We start from the raw sequence: 16401 nt of genomic DNA on the forward strand, positions 1-16401 counted from the left end.
CCCAGTTATATGTCATTAAAATCATGTGTCCAATTGTGGAGCTCACTAAGGCTGCCATTAATGGCCCGCATAGTGCTGTCAAAAATGATTATGCTTCCCAGACTCCTATACTTCTTTGTAAATTTACCAGTGGTAGTCACAGCCCCATGGTTTGCAGGCTTAAACCAATTAATCCAGGAACTAATATGGGACAGGTGGCGGAACAGAGTATCTTTGGAGCTGTTACAAAGGGCACTGGAGGAGGGGGGATTGGGCACCCCCGAAATTGCACTGTACTACCTGGCTGCTCAACTTCAATGGATGGCCCAATGGTTGAACGGCAAGAATCTTGAAATGTTGGGAAGTAAAGAATGGCGTAAAAATCAGGGATGGCTGCGGGCTAGACTCTTACACCCAACGGTGACCAAACCAAAACCAGGTGTATTATTACAAGCTGCACTATACTGCTGGAAGAGGTGCCTTCGATGTACACATGGAACTCACCCCCATACAGCAGATCTGCCCCTGATTGGGATACCACATGGTGACCCACTGGCCCCATATACGAAGTCTCAACTATCAAGATGGACTGTGGCTAGGATCACAACAGTGGGAGACTGTTTTCATCTGGGGACATTAATTCCCCTAGATGAATTTCTATCCCAATGCGATTTACCACACTGGCAATTTCTGACATGCCAGTCAATGACAAAGATGTTTCGAGATCAGTGGCGAAATGGCAAGCAGGAACCACAGACTCATGGAGTCCTCCAGGCATTGATAACTTTAGGGGTGGCCAGACACTTAGTTAAGTGGCTATACAGAGTGTTGCTGGACATGATGAAAATAACGCTAGTTCGAACTCGAGATAAATGGGGGGAATTATAGGAAGAGAATTTCTAAACAAGGACTGGAACCGGGTCCTAGAGGGTCTGAAACTGGTGTCCAGAAAATCCAATTTTAAAGTAATTCAGTTTAACTATGTTCATATGGTATACCTGGTGCCCAATAGACTGAATGTTCTGCATGGAGGGGAGGTCTGGGGTTGCCCTAGATGTGGACTGAGAGATGTAGGGTTTGCCCACATAACCTTGGAATGCGCATATTTGAGGGAGTTCTTAGAGGCAGTTCTGAACATGATCAAGAAGACACTGGCCCACACCCTTCCTAACATAATGGAGGTTTGCTTGCTGGGACTGTTACCCAGACCGGAAGCCAAGAAAGTAGGTAACATATTTGTGGATTTAGTATTGGTCTTAGAGAGGAGACATATAGCCCAACATTGGAAGGCACCTGCAGGTCCTGCGATAACAGCATGGGAAAACAATGTAGATATTTGGGCCAGGGCGGATCAGAAAGCACTTCAGATGGAAGATGCAAGGGAGATTCGCCGGCGACCCCTATGGACAGATGTATTGAGAGCCTGAGAGACTAGACATGAAACAGACTCAGTAAGTGATAATGAGACTGCAGAGGAACAGATTGACAATAGCTCTGGGGAGTCAGGAGTTGAGTTTCGATGAGAAGCATGTAGGTGAGAATCCCTGCCTAGTTCCCTTACTCTCCCCCCACACATCTGATGATCTGCATAGATCCGGTATTCTGAGCTAAACAGATCTTTCCTCCCAGGGTAAACTGGTATAAGCCAAGACTCAGGGTGGTAGGGCCACCAGGTGACACACCACCGAAGGGTTTTCTAGAGTTTGAAGCATGATGTTAGATCATTGATTGGCTAAGGTATATATTTGCTTATGGGATAGTGATAACTGCCTCGAGTACACATGGATAAAAGTACAGAGAACATTTGTGAGATATTAAAAAATTAAAGTTTGGATTGCCATTCACCGACATAGAGTGGGACATTAAATGCTTTGGTGAGTCAATCAGGACTGCTAAACTATGGATGCCATATATATGACTGTACCTGTTTTAAAAAGTACATACTCCAAAAATGCCAATAAAGATATATATTTTTTTTAAAGTGACTTTAAATCTAACTTCAGCAATAAGTCAGGTTTAATGTACCAATGAATATGATACCTTGAACTACCATATTTGGTGTTCCCAAATGCAAGTTAGGGCTTAGTGGTTGGGCTAGTGTTATCCCATTTTAGCCAATGGGACTACCAGCCTTGCTACGGTAAAAATGACAATTGTGAGTTTTCACTTTCAGGGAATGTAAAACATAAACGGAACTTGGTCTTCTTTTTAATTTCCTGCACCTGCCATATGGGCTTGCAATTCCTGCTATACTTATAAATATTAAAAAGGAAACTTGGATTTAGCAAGAGGTTTATTTTACCATGTCGAGTTGGCAGTTAAAGGCTGCCTGACTAGGCTGCAATGGCTGACCTAGCACCACGTTTTTACATTTTTACTGCAGTGGCAGCACAATGTGTGCTGCAGCCACTAGTGACTTTTTACTTACAGGTCCTGGGTCTACTGAGTACTACTTACTAAGATTTACAGGTAAGTTAAACATGGCAAACAGGTCTTAGTCAATTGCATAAATATTTTCAGGGCCTGAGCTCTTGCACCAGTCAGCAGTGTCCAGTGAACTTCAGAATCAGGAAAGCAGCAACTTCTTCCAAACAAGCATTTACAATGCAACGGTCTCGCCTTTGCCAAAGTTAGAGCTATTGGCATTGTAAATGACAAAATGTTTATTTATGTGTTGGTTTTGAAAACAGATAAATAAATGGCTTTGTCATTTATAATGTCAATACCTTAATCTCGCTCAAACGCGAGACCTATTGCATTACAGGGCAAAGAACAGTGTGGGCACAGCAAGTGATGTGTTAGCTTCTATCACCGAAACGCTGCTGCTGAGGAATACATGAGGTGTGACCGTCTGCAGCCACAGGGGAGGGGGGAACGGAGTGAAACCGGAGCAGCCACTACAGGAGTGCACTAACGCCCACCGTGCATCCCTTTCAAGGAGCACAAGAGCCCATGATTTCCCATAACTAACTGATCTACATACCAATTCAACCAATGTTTTCTGTAGTTTTATATAGGCCGAACATGACCCGAAGGTATTGGAGCCTTCTCCAGCCACACAAGTATGCCACACTGCAGAACCACACAACACCCTATGGAGAGAACTAGTAGCAGGGGTCATGCCTGAGAAGGTAGTCCAGCCTGGTACCCAAGAGCAATGGGCATGTTCATCTGAGTGTACATCCCCTATTTTCCAAACATCAGTGCCCGTATTAAGGAGTGGGCAGTATCAGCGCTGCTGACCATAATAGTGAGCAGCACTACAGGTGTAAGTTCAACCCTTTACGGAGAGGGGAAATGCCACCTGTCGATAAAACCCATTATGCCAAGTTACCACAAGTGGCTATTTTTAACTATAGGTCGGTCAATATTGGTAAGGGATCAGTGCTTATGCCGATTTGTTGGAGCTTGTGGTCAAAACATGCATCAAACCACAGTGTTGAGCAGTAAAATGAACAATTAAAAACTGTGAATGCTCGCAACTTTTGTGAGCATGCTAGTGGTGTGAGTTGTTCATGGATTCATGCTGCACCGATTATCCAGTTGCCGCAGTGAACATGGCGACGTGCCTTCGCTAATCAAACTGGCATGCTTGTGGCCTAATGGGTGAGCATGTCAAAGAGAGGGGCTCAGAAGCGATCGCCGCGCTCAAATTTGTAGCGACCATTTAGAATGTCCGCTGCAATTCGTGAGACTAAAACGGCCATGATTAGGCGATCAGGTAGCGCATCTAGGCATACGAAAAGGTATTTAAGTGAATCACGGGATCCAGTGCTGGAAGAGCTTCTAATTGGTATTTTGAGAAGGAGAGGGGATAGCACCCGTAGCACTCTATACCTACGTGGAAGACTACAACATGCAGATAAGACTAGTAAGCATAGTACACCACCCGTGACCCGAGTGCATTACTTTAAAGAAGCTAAGACCAAACAAAAGGCTATGGACAATAGACCGGCATGGCATCTGCATGGACTGGATGGAAGATGCACATTAATAGGCACAAGCGGGAGAGACAACAGCATGCAGCAGTGAGATTGGTAGCACAACAAATGACCCGAGAGCACTTTTAAGAGCGTTATAACAGGCAAAGTACAAGGAACTGAAAACTGGGCTGTATGGGTTGGACAGAAAACGTTCAGTTCCAATCACGATAGCCAATAGGAGAGTCCACATTCAGCAGTGCAATTGTTAAGGACTACAAATCACTGAGTACAGCATTTAAAAAACTCACACGCACTTTGCGAACACAAGCCTCTGTCAAGCATTGGTGTGGGCCAAGATAAGCCGGGGCTCCTTTCACCCATGTTGTTCACTGCGTCTTTTGGGCTGGGCCTTGGGGTCACACGGTAAGCTGCCTGGATGTTTTTTTCTTTAGGTAGAGGGCAGTGTAGGTGTGCAGAAACTGAGTCAGAAAATGGGGTATTTTGAACAGTGTGGGGGGCATAGGCCTTGTTTATGCGTGGCACTTTGTGCACATATTTGCTCATTGGATATAGAGAGCCTGAATAAGCCCTTGAAACGCACTTTTAATTGAAGCCACAATAGGTTTAGTCAACAGCTTGGAACAACAGCTGAGGAGAGTTCGCTGGCCACAACAGACTCACAAGTGGCTCCTTTTATTCTTATGTTAGGTAAGCCTGAGTAACAAATCTTGAGCATGTCCAAAACTAAACAAATAGAAAGCTCGCACAATTACTTTTGACACGTTAATGCACTTAGTCGTACCTTAATGCGATAACATAAGGGGTTTAAATCTCATTCAGACACACCAAACATTGTATTGTACTGTATTGGTATTTAACTACAGCTTTTCAGTCCATATTTGAGGCCTAGGCGCTTTGAAACAACAAAAGAGGAGACATTATTTCATGAAAGTGCATTTGACTTTCTGAGACTCTGGAATAAATAAACCATTGACAAATACGTAACTTCAGCTCATCCCCACATATCATCCTTCATTGCAGCTCGCATGTAAATATTACGCTAATCTAGCCACACATAGATCAAGCAACGTTTACATAGCTGTACACTGTTTTAAACATTTGCAATAGGGGGGAGGAGCTTGGCGGGCATCCGTGATGGCCGCGTGAGCACAGCGCTCTCCGGACCCCCGCCACTCCCGGCATGATATCCTGAACATATCCTGATTCTTCACGAGGATTTGTATAGAGGACACCGGGCTGATCTTCCTGTGGTTTTTGGAATTTGATTTGGACCAGGGGCGCCGAAGATACGACGACTCAAACTTTCGGGGTCCGCCCGCGAGGTGCGCCCGGGTCTGGGTGAGGCACTGTGGCCGACTCTGAGTTGAACAACAGCGGCAGGGGGATTCGACTCGTGGGTCCCCCTCTTAAGTTTTGGTTTCGTTTCTGCCTCAGACTGAGACATCTGGCAGAGGAGTCTAGCCCTTGCTGGGTCCAGCGCACGAGACTGCTGTTGTGCCTTTGGCTAGCTTATTGTCCTTCCGGGCTGGTTCACACCTAGTGGTACCTTCACCGCTGCCCTTTTGGTCTAGGCGCCCTACTCTCCTGCGGCCATTCCCATCGGGTCGAGTGTGTCCCTGGTGACGCTGTCTCCAACATGGCGGGCAGAGGGGACCGAGAGACACGAAAGACCAAAACGCCCCTGCGTGGGGGCCCGGTCCAGTCTAACGTTATGGACAGGTACACCCATTCGAAGGGGTCCCCTGGAGCCGCCTTGCCTGGCCCGAGTGCAGTTGACCACCCTGTGGACTCGTCGACGGAGCCGTCCTTGCAGGACATCATGGGCGCCATTTCTGGCATGAAGGAAACAATAGGCCAACAGTATGAAGCTTTGGCCCACAAAATCGACACCGTGGCCATTGATGTGAACTTGATTCGGGCCGACCTATCTAAAACCAATGAGAAGGTGAAGTCATTGGATATCAAGTCATCCAGCCTCACGGACGACGTCTCGAAGATACAGACGGAGATTGGCAATCTCCGAAGGGTGAACGATTTCGTGACCCGGCGCTTGGAGGACTTTGAAAACAGGGCACGTCGTTGTAACGTGCGTGTGGTTGGCGTTCCGGAAAATCCGGACCCGCATTCTGTTGATCTCCTGGTCGAGGACCTGATACAGAACTACCTCTCTCCGTCTGGGTTGAGTAAATTCTTCGCAGTGGGACGTGCCCATCATGTTCCGGGAGGCCAGGGCAAGCCGGGCGCTCCGCCGAGGCCTATTGTTGCGAAACTCTTTCACTATAGGGACCGGGACGCTATCCTGCAGGCATCGCGTGTGAAGGGCCCGGTGGCCTTTGAGAATGCCACGGTGAACTTCTACCCGGACTTTTCCCAATTGGTGCAGAAACAGCGTATGGGCTTCCGTGGAGTCAAGAAGCGTCTCCGGGACATGGGACTGCGCTACGCTATGCTTTTTCCGACCAGGCTGCGAGTTGAGTACAATGACCGGACCTTTTTCTTTGATCGGCCTGAGTCAGTGAATGACTGGCTAGACTCTCTGCCGGACCGACCTCCTGGGACTGAGCCTGCTGAACACCCGGGTGGTGCCGAGGGTGGTATAGAGAGCTGAACTACTTGTCTATGCCCGGGTTTCCTTGCAGCGTAACTTCTTCTGGGATTTTATGCCTAAGTGCCTCTATTTTCTGTGTGTTCTCCTCGTTATTTGTCTTGATCGGGGTGGCGGGTGGGACAGGGCCTTTCCTCCTCCGGGGTCTTTTTGTAGAATGGGGGTTCTTGGGCGACAGGCACACTGCATGTTGGGGTGGCTCTTTAGCTTCTTGCAGGGGTGCAGGGTGGGGGGTGTTTTCTTGTTCGTTGGGGGGTGGGTTGCTGGGAAGTTTGAAGTTTCTGTTTTGTTTTCACAAGGCGATTTTATTTTGCTAATGATGTTTTCTGTGTCATGCTCATTGGGGGGGGGGGGTTCGGCATTACCGTGTGGGATGGGGGTTGCGGGTTGAGGTTTATTTCGTGGAATGTCAATGGTCTGGGGGATCATATAAAGCGGGGTGTGGTGTTGCGATGTCTAAGACGTTTGTCTCCTGATATTGTTTTTCTACAGGAGACCCATCTGGTGGGCAATACATGTCGTGCAATGAATAGGTGGGGCTATCGCCTCGTCGCACATTCGGGGTTTACCACCGGTTCCAGGGGGGTGGGTATCCTTGTTCGGGCTTCCCTCCCCCTCGCAATTGATGATGTGATCCTTGATGATCGAGGGCGTTACGTCGTCCTCGTGGGACGCTATGAGGGTCGGACCCTTTCCCTGTTTGCCGTTTATGTGCCCCCCGGTCTACAGACCTCTACCTTTTCCGATTTGGGTCGAGTGTTGTTGAGCCTCCCTGATAGTATTCTCTTCATAGCAGGGGACTTTAATTCTGTGTTCTCCGGTCTACATGATCGTCACCCCCCTAGGGACACTCCTTCGGCCCAACAATGGCTGGGTGGGTTTCTGGATACTTTCGGTTTGGTGGATTGTTGGAGACTCATGCACCCTACTCAGCTTCAATACACTTTCCATTCCGGGGCCCATGGGAGTCTGTCTAGACTGGATTATTTCCTGATGCCTGCGGCGCAGTCGCCGGCTGTTTGGGAGATTAGACACCTCCCCCGGGGCATCTCGGACCATTCTCCGCTCTGGCTTTGTTTTGAGATGGGGGTGGAGGCGGCGGGCCGGGTGGCCCCTATCAATCCATGGTACCTCACCTCCCCCGAGACCCGTGGTCTCTTGATCAAGTCGTTGGACAATTACTTTCTAGACAACGAGGGGTCTGTCTCCTCTGCGGTGTCCCTATGGGAGGCATTTAAGACAGTGATCCGTGGGCAGGCCCTTTCCCTTATTGCTGAATCCAAGAAGGCGAGGAATCGGGAGGTGGTGGACCTTGAGAGGGAAATTGTTGAGATAGAGGCTGACCTGGAGTCGACTGTTACTCCTGGTAAACTCCACGCCCTGGGTCTGAAACAATTTGCTTATAGGTCTCTGGTTACGGACGCGACTAAAATGATGTTTCGGGAACAACAGGGTCGTTTGTATGATGTGGGGGACAGAGCGGGTAAATTGCTGGCGTGGTTGGACAAGAAGGAGAGGGCGAATCGTGTGGTACCGGTGATTCAGACTTTGAATGGTGTGAGAGTGACTGACCCGGTTGGGATTGTGGAATGTTTTGCGGACTATTTTCGTGTGGTTTATTCCCCTGTGTCTGACCGTGATGTTGATGACTCTCGCCTCTTGTTGCGCGATATAGCTCTGCCCTGTGTCTCCGATTTAGATCGAGTCTCTTTGGAGTCCCCTTTCTCTACGGACGAGATAGCGACTGCCATTCGCTCTCTCCGTTCGGGCAAGGCTTTGGGCCCGAATGGATTGCCAATTGAGTTGTACAAGCTACGTCCTGATAAGATGGCGCCCTATCTTCGTACCATGTTTTTGGAGTCCCGGGATCGGGGTATTCTGCCATATGATCAGCGTCTGGCTACGATCGTTGTTATTCCCAAAGAAGGTAAGCCCCGGGACCTCTGTTCGTCTTATAGGCCACATTTCCCTGTTGAATGTCGAACCCAAGGTTCTGGCTAAGCTCCTGGCTACCCGCCTCCTGACGGTTATCAGCAGCTTGATTCATCCGGATCAATCCGGATTTATCCCGCATCACAACACGGCTCTTAACCTACGTCGTCTCCACGGAGCCATTGCGAGGGCGGGGCTTCTGACGGAGCCAGCCATTTTGGCTTCGCTGGATGCCTCGATGGCCTTTGATACAGTAGAATGGCCCTATCTTTGGGCGGCTCTTGAGAAATTTGGTTTCGGCCCTGGGTTTATTGGTTGGGTGAAATTGTTATATGCCGAGCCCTTGGCACAGGTTGTGGTTAATGGTCGAGTTTCTGTCCCCTTTTGTCTTGGTAGGGGGACCCGACAGGGGTGCCCCTTGTCTCCGTTGCTCTTTGCGCTTGCCTTGGAGCCGTTAGCTGCGTGGCTTCGATGGGAACCTTCTCTCAAAGGGATCCGTTGGTCACCAGATTTTGAGGACCGCGTCTCGCTTTACGCGGATGACATTCTTCTCTACCTTACTTCCCCACGCAAAAAAAAAAAAAATAAATAAAAAATAAAAACATTTGCAATAGCTCATAAAAACTGCGTGCCGAACAGTTCTGTAATCGCAAGATATCCCTCTGACAAACTGCGGCCGCAATACCAACATTTGTTCGTAACAAAATGTCAACCTATTTTGTATTCAGAAGTCTACATTTTTTCACATTTGTCAGCTGTTTAAAAATCGCTACTCATTAATTTGTGGATGCTAAGCAGTGATTATGCTGTTCAGTATTTAGTGAGGCACAGTTCAGAAACACTGTTTGTGCAGCGTGTGGCCTCATTTTAATTAGGCGCAGTGCCCAAATAAGAGAAGAAAAAACCGAGCACGCTTCTTTTGAGAAATGTCGCCTTCACATCATAATGGCGGAGATATTTAGATACCCGTTATTAGAGCCTTGATATGTGTCGCTGGGTGTGTTTGTTTGTGTGAGTGTGTGTGTGCAAGTGCCTTCCTTACGGTATACTTAAATCAGAAAGGGGCCCACCCCTCGTGTGCCTTCAACTCACCGCCGCAGCCCAGGAGTTTGTAGAGTCCCCGCCGGGCCGCCGCGCTGCCTGCGACGACCCGGAAGCGGTTGGGCAGCCGGCCAATCGCAGCGCGGCCCCAACCGGAAGTCCCGCCCCCATCGCGGCGCGAGAGGGAAGCCACTGTCCGAGGAGCCCCGAGGGCTCCTGATCGAGTCCCGGTCCCGAGATGGGGGACCGGGTGAACAGCGGCCGAGCGCATGGGGAAGGCAGGGCTCTCATGTGGTGAGAGAGCCCCGCAAAGCGCTACCGCCGCCCGAGAGCCAGACCGCCGCCGAGCACCGCCAGAACAGGTGAGTGTGTTGAGGGAGAGGAGAGGTGTGTGTCTGAGTGTGTGTGTGCGTGCGTGTGTCTGTCTGTCTGTGTGCGGGTGTGTCTGTTTAAGGGGGGGTGCGTGTGTGTATGCAGTGTGTGTATGGCTGTGTATGTGCGCATGCGTGAGTGAGGCTTTATGAGGCACGGCGACGTGCGCGCTCCCGAGGTTCAATCTCGGCAAGGGAAAGCGCATGGAACTCTGCTGTCCACATTCCCCGAAAAGTAACTACATAAGTTGTCTCGCCAGACAGCAAAGCTTTGCTTTGCTTACGTCTAGGCGAGACCTAAAAAAGAAGGGCAAAAGTGGGTGTGATCCTGCAAAAAGGACAATTTCCTCACAATACGTAACAATCTTTTTTAAAAGGGTTAATACCTCTATTTCTAGACGATAACCTTAGAAGAATTCCCACAGTTATTACAGAGCATGTTTGGCTAAAACAAGAACATTGTAACTTTCATCAGCAGGATAAGCAGAAAGTGACATTGTTCACATCGGCACGCCAACATCCGGGGCATAACCATAGGAAGTTCCTTAAGAAAGATATTAGACAGCATTGGATTGAAAAAACAGATTGGAAGCACAGGAAACTCTGCAGAGTTGTTCCCAGAGGCTCCAAATAAAACATTGATAAAATTGTCAATATAAATACGTATGAGTAGGTAAGCAAGTGTTCGATCCAGGCTCTCCTAAGAAGGGTTTCCAGAAAAGGTTTCTATCATCAAGTAAAATGCCATGTTGTGATCAATTAATCCACGTGTCTGCTGTCAACTTTTTGTTGGATACATATTTCATTAGGATAAAAGACCATCTCGATTGGGGTAGAAATTAATATAGTGCCTAAAACATGTTATTAGGTATAGGGGATGGCCCAATAATAGGTCAGGCGGTTTATAAATTCCGGTATCTGATATTCATAGCCACTGCAGTTACACGTTTGTGTATTCCCTCCTCAAGTCTACAGAAGGAACCTCCCACTTTTGAGATGTGGAGATCCAGATGTTATGCTATTTATAATCTCGAGTATAGTCTGTACTCTCTTAAGGGGCCACATAGACGGAAACTGAGCCTAAAGATCTGGAGTTGAATGATAGAGCATATGAAAGAGTAAAAGCTATATTATGTAACCTATCCCTATTTGTTATTATATATATAAGGTCGTTTTAATAATCCCTGTTTGCACCCAATGATTAAGATGAACTATTGCATTTTTCCATATATTGAAGTATTTGTATGGTTAATGAAATGTCATATAGTTAATCATGTTATGGAGTGAAATATATATATATATATATTTTTAAATGAAAGACCATCAGAGCATTGTCAAACCCATTCCTGAATCTCTGATTGAATAAACCAATTATTGTGATACAGTTCAGCCAATGTAGGACCCAGGTAAGCATCACCTTTGGGGTATTAAGAAAACTATTACCTTGCTATATTCTTTTATTATTCTCAAACAGATTCAGATCCTTGAGTGACAAATCCATCTCTTTATATTGTATTCACTAAGGGGTAAAGAAACGTATCCCCATCCAGAACCTATTTGAGCACTCTCAACACCCATTAGTAAAATTTGTTTGAAAGTTAATAGCTAATGCCATAGACATTGTTTCAGACAGCATTCTGTTTATTATTGTCCTACAAAAGGGAAAATGGAGTGTAAAGATTATGCTAGAAATGTGTTGAAACTAATCTGCGAGCAGTTCCAGAATACACTAGGAGATTAGTTTACTGGGAAAATGAGGGGCCCACATCGACATCCATCGTACATCGGGAGTTTATTTTCTGGAGGAACAAAGGAATTGAGCTTTGGATAGAGTGGAAACTCTTCAAAACAGATCACATCACTTCTTATTGATTACCTATTGTGCCTACTGAAACAGGAAAATCAGCATGTTCAATACAAACACTTCTTTGACACACAGGCGTCAAAAATTATATATTTACATAATTGCATATTTACAACGATGTTTTAATGAAGTGCTTAGCCCGATGCTCCTTTATCCCTCCCTGTGTCCTCCTGGGTAATACCAGTAATAGCCTTAAGGATTGCCTTTAATGAGTTGTCTGGCAGAATGCTTTGAATCAGTGAAGAAACAACCTCACAGTTATTCACAGATATATTGCACAGCAAAATACACTTGCTGGAAGCCTTGGCTATGGGAAGGATCAAACACTGTTAGCAAAGAAGAGGGCATTGAGAGAGGGGCATGAACTTCATGAGGTTCATATTTTGAGCATCACTGAGGGTAATTAAAGTAGCAGTTTTGGGCATAGCCAAGCCTCCTTTCCTGTAGAGATAGGCAAAGATGTTGGATGCTGAGCAACCTGCCCTGCAGGCAACATTTCCAGTGGTTTATGGGATATAGTTTTAGCTTCTTTTAGAAGAATGTCTATATAGCCACAGGTATAAGTACATTCATAGGTTGAAGGAGATTTTTTTGTAGGGGAGTGAGATAATTGACATTTTTTTACTTGACCGTACCCGCCACAATGTAATACTTATTTACAGAAGGAGAGCACTAAATAGTAGACTAGGCATCAAGATCTAATTATAAAGTGCTCATGGGGGAGGTGGCTGCTCAGTGAAAAACCTGATGGAAAAGCCTGATCTCCTACAGTTGCCAATAAATATATACTTTCTTCATAAATCATACGATTACTTTTTATGTTAGCCAACTGCTGACACCATGAAACGGTGTTTGGACAAAACATTGAGCTTATCAAACCATGCTACGTTATTATTGTGTCAAAAACATTGTAAGCACAGAAATATCACGTCACTGAGTATTGTTGTCAAGAATATTGTTTCTTTTGGTATATGTTGTTTAAAATAAATGTGTTTTATTTACCATAGTTTACTTACATTTTGTTGACTATATATTTGATGAAGTCAGTGGTAGAAGTGGGTGGGATCTATTAAGAATGATATCCCCTACATTTTGTTAAAAAGCAATCGATCCTGGATGGTTCGTATTGACCTGCGTGTGCCTGAAAGGGAATTGAGGTGAGTAACAGAAGTAACCCTCCCCACTGCAATTATGAGATTTGTGGTCTTTCCAAGGATCTGTTTATTTTAACACAGAGAGAGTAACTGTTTCAAAATCCTTGGAAGAATAACGAATTACCAGGGTAATCAAACCCAGAATTAGTGATTCTCCCTCTAATGCCTTTTGTGTTTATGAAACAAGCAGGCGCATCTCCTGCTGTAGGGTACCTGTTTTGTGTGTACAGGACTCTCACTGCACTTCGCTGTTCAGTGTGCAAGTGAATCGTTCACAGCAGCTGACTCAGCTATAATGGTGCATTGTGTGTGAAGGGACTGAGTACTGCTGCTGTACTTCTTCTGGGGGAGGAATCTCTCATTTGTAAAACGACTAACATGCTTTTAAGCATAAACGTACACTTTTTAATATAGATCTGTTGTATTATATGTGTTTTTTTATAAGTATACATTATATGATTTTAAATAATCAAGCAATAAACTTAATTGATTGAATTATTGATCCGCGTGTGTGTGTCGGTGTATGTGTGCGTGTGTGTGTGTGTCTGTGTGGAAACAATTTTTTTTGCAGTATTATGACTCTGCTGTGTTTGAGTGAGGCCTGCAACTGCTTCTCCTGTCGCAGCAGGCCTATGAGAGGTAAGGGCTCCACTGTAGCTAAAGCGGACCTAACATTGGCAGGAATGTTTTTCACAAGCACACATGCTGATCCAACTGCTTATATTTTAAGTTGTTTTTGGTCAGAAGTAGACATTCTTTATCTTCTAAAGAAGCTCAACACTTGGACCATGTAATGGGCAATTTACTCCTAGAAAATGTCATATGCAATGTCTCATCTCCAGGGGCATGAAGGAGAAAGATAACTTTTCACTGTCAACTAAAAACATTTAGCTATTTTTTGCCTTCGTTATTACAAGAAGAGCTTCATCCTGGTCACACCTCTAGCTTTAGCTGGTAATCGTGAAAATTACACCCCACCTTAAATGTACGCATAATATACCAACTACCACTAGTATCAGTCTATTAGACTATTTTTTTAATATTTAATCTGTTTATGTCTGTTTAAATCGTCCTTAATGCAAACTGGTTTTAGCATTTAGTATTCAATTTAGGCAGAGTGCAATAAAAAATGATAAATTTACCTACCCCTATTCTTAGCACATATTTTATTTTATTTATTTATTAATTAAGCTTATAGAGTGCGACAGCTACCCACAAAGGGTTTCCTGGCGCAATCAGGCCTATACCTGTCCAAAAAATTGTTGTGTAAAATGTTTTGATATCAGGTCCATTCTCCACTGAGCCAGGACGTTTAGCAGGTGTCCGACTACAGGAAAATTTGGGATAGATATTGTTTTTTAAAAGGGACAAAACAATATATTTTAAAACACAATTTTCAAATTAATTGTTTAAAAAGCCGTAGTATTACCATCTACTTCCGTTAATTATCTCATATAATGTCTGGAACAGTGCCAGAGTATTCTCCCTCCACAGTAGTATATCAGATCATTTATTTGCCTATAAGTAGTTTCCATGTCTCTTGTTTAACCCCTTCGGCGCTGATGACGAGTTCAGCTCGTCATCAGTTGCGCCGCTCGCACGCTGATGACGAGCTGAGCTCGTCATCTAACGCGGCTTTTTGAAAAAACCGCGTAGCGCGAAAATCGTTAATGCTTTTTCGGAGCTGAACAGAACGAAGAGTCCTTCAAACTGCATGGGCGTGAGTGGCGCCCCCTGCCCGTATGCCATTTTCATAGCACATACCTTCAAATCAGTGTTTTTGCAATAATAAAAGCCCCTTTTTATGTATCACTTCATACAGTATTTTTAGTGTTTATAAGAGTTGTAAATAACAGGTTTTAGTTACTGTTACTCAATTTAATATACTTTTAACTTGGGAATAAGTGACGTACTGGTGGCGCAAAGGGCTTGTAAATAAGTCCCTCAGTATACCAGCCATGGAAGGCTGGACATCTGAGTCAGCCTTGTAGGATTCAAGGTATGCTAGGATAAAAAAAAAGATTTTTTACACAAGCGTAATTTCTCAGAAATCTCATTTATTGATTTGCATAAATGTGCAACATTTTTATGTTTGCCCCCTTACGATTTTTTCCTAATTTTTGCCATTTTTAAACTGGTTTGAGCAGAAAATGTCTTGCTATAACTGTGAAATTGGAAATAGCAGGTAGGTACCTCGTGTGGCTTTAAAGTCTTCATGTCTTGCGTGTGAGAGCACACGTCAAGAATATTTTTCATTCAAACACCCGAGCGCAATTCACCTATTATGCATGGAAACATTTTGGAACCACTTCCGCCCCGAATTCCAAGTCCTTGCAATGACCTTGTGCTATGACATTCAGATGACACTACACCACTATAAGATACGGATCTGCAATACATCTTGGAGCTATTTCAGCTTCTTGGACCAGCTCTAGCAGACGAAACTGTGAAACTCTCCTATAACCCACTAGATTTTTGGAGAAATTGCAATGCTGGTAAACATGCTACAGAACGCTATTGTTATAGTCAATTTCAGAACAAATATGCCAGTCCCCTTTCCATATCAAACAGTTACAAGCTTAAGAAGCTAACATTTTTTTTTTTACAGTAAGTCAAGCCCCGGGGGACCGAATGATCTTTACCTGGCGTGGGGCGAAGTACTGAAATGTCTAGCTCAGCGTGGGGTGTCTAATCTCTAAACAGTCCCAATTGCTCTGCCAACCGGAACAGTTGTTAACTAGACGTATTACAACTCATACTATATACACACTTTATTTTGCAACCCTTAACAAAAAGAACCGTGAGGTATATTCACATCATTATACGGATTAGTACATTACTGTCTTTATGTCACTTATGAACGGTGCACTACATGTTTTGTCTGAGAAACACAAAAGGTACTTCAGATTCCATTTATGTCACAGGGTAAATTGCCTTTTAGATCAATAATATTGCACAAATCAGTGCTCACTTTCCTTCTTGGTTGTTTTCGTAATTTACACATTGAGTTGCTTGTCGCCTTTATTGATTTTTCAAATATACTTTGAAAAACACACAGTGAGAAAGATGGTAGGTAAGGCATGCACACACTAAACTGAAAAAAGTAAGAAATGAATAGAGAAAATACACATTCGCGAATTCTCTGGCACGTATAAGGCTAACAAAAGAAACTGTTATTCAAATACACTTCTGTAATGACCTGCGATGCTACCTGAGCGATACCAGAGGGCATATTCATAAACTGCATTTTGTAGTAGGTAAAGTAGTTCTACAGTAGTATTACTCACACACTGCAACATGTAATTCACAAGATTGTGGCCGAACACCACCACCTCTCCAACTTCTTCCGTTCGGGATCTCTGCCGCAGTGGTGGAGATGTCCAGCCCACTGTAGCACGCAATGAGATATGAATGTGAGAAGTGAGGTCTATCTGGCAGCATTGGAAATGGCCATCATAGCATTCCCCCTGAAGGCAACTGTAGAAGTGAATCTCCCCCAGGAGGCCCAACA

The sequence above is a fragment of the Lissotriton helveticus genome, chromosome 10 (genome assembly GCF_964261635.1).
Source record: "Lissotriton helveticus chromosome 10, aLisHel1.1, whole genome shotgun sequence".
In the NCBI taxonomy this organism is placed as follows: Eukaryota; Metazoa; Chordata; class Amphibia; order Caudata; family Salamandridae; genus Lissotriton; species Lissotriton helveticus.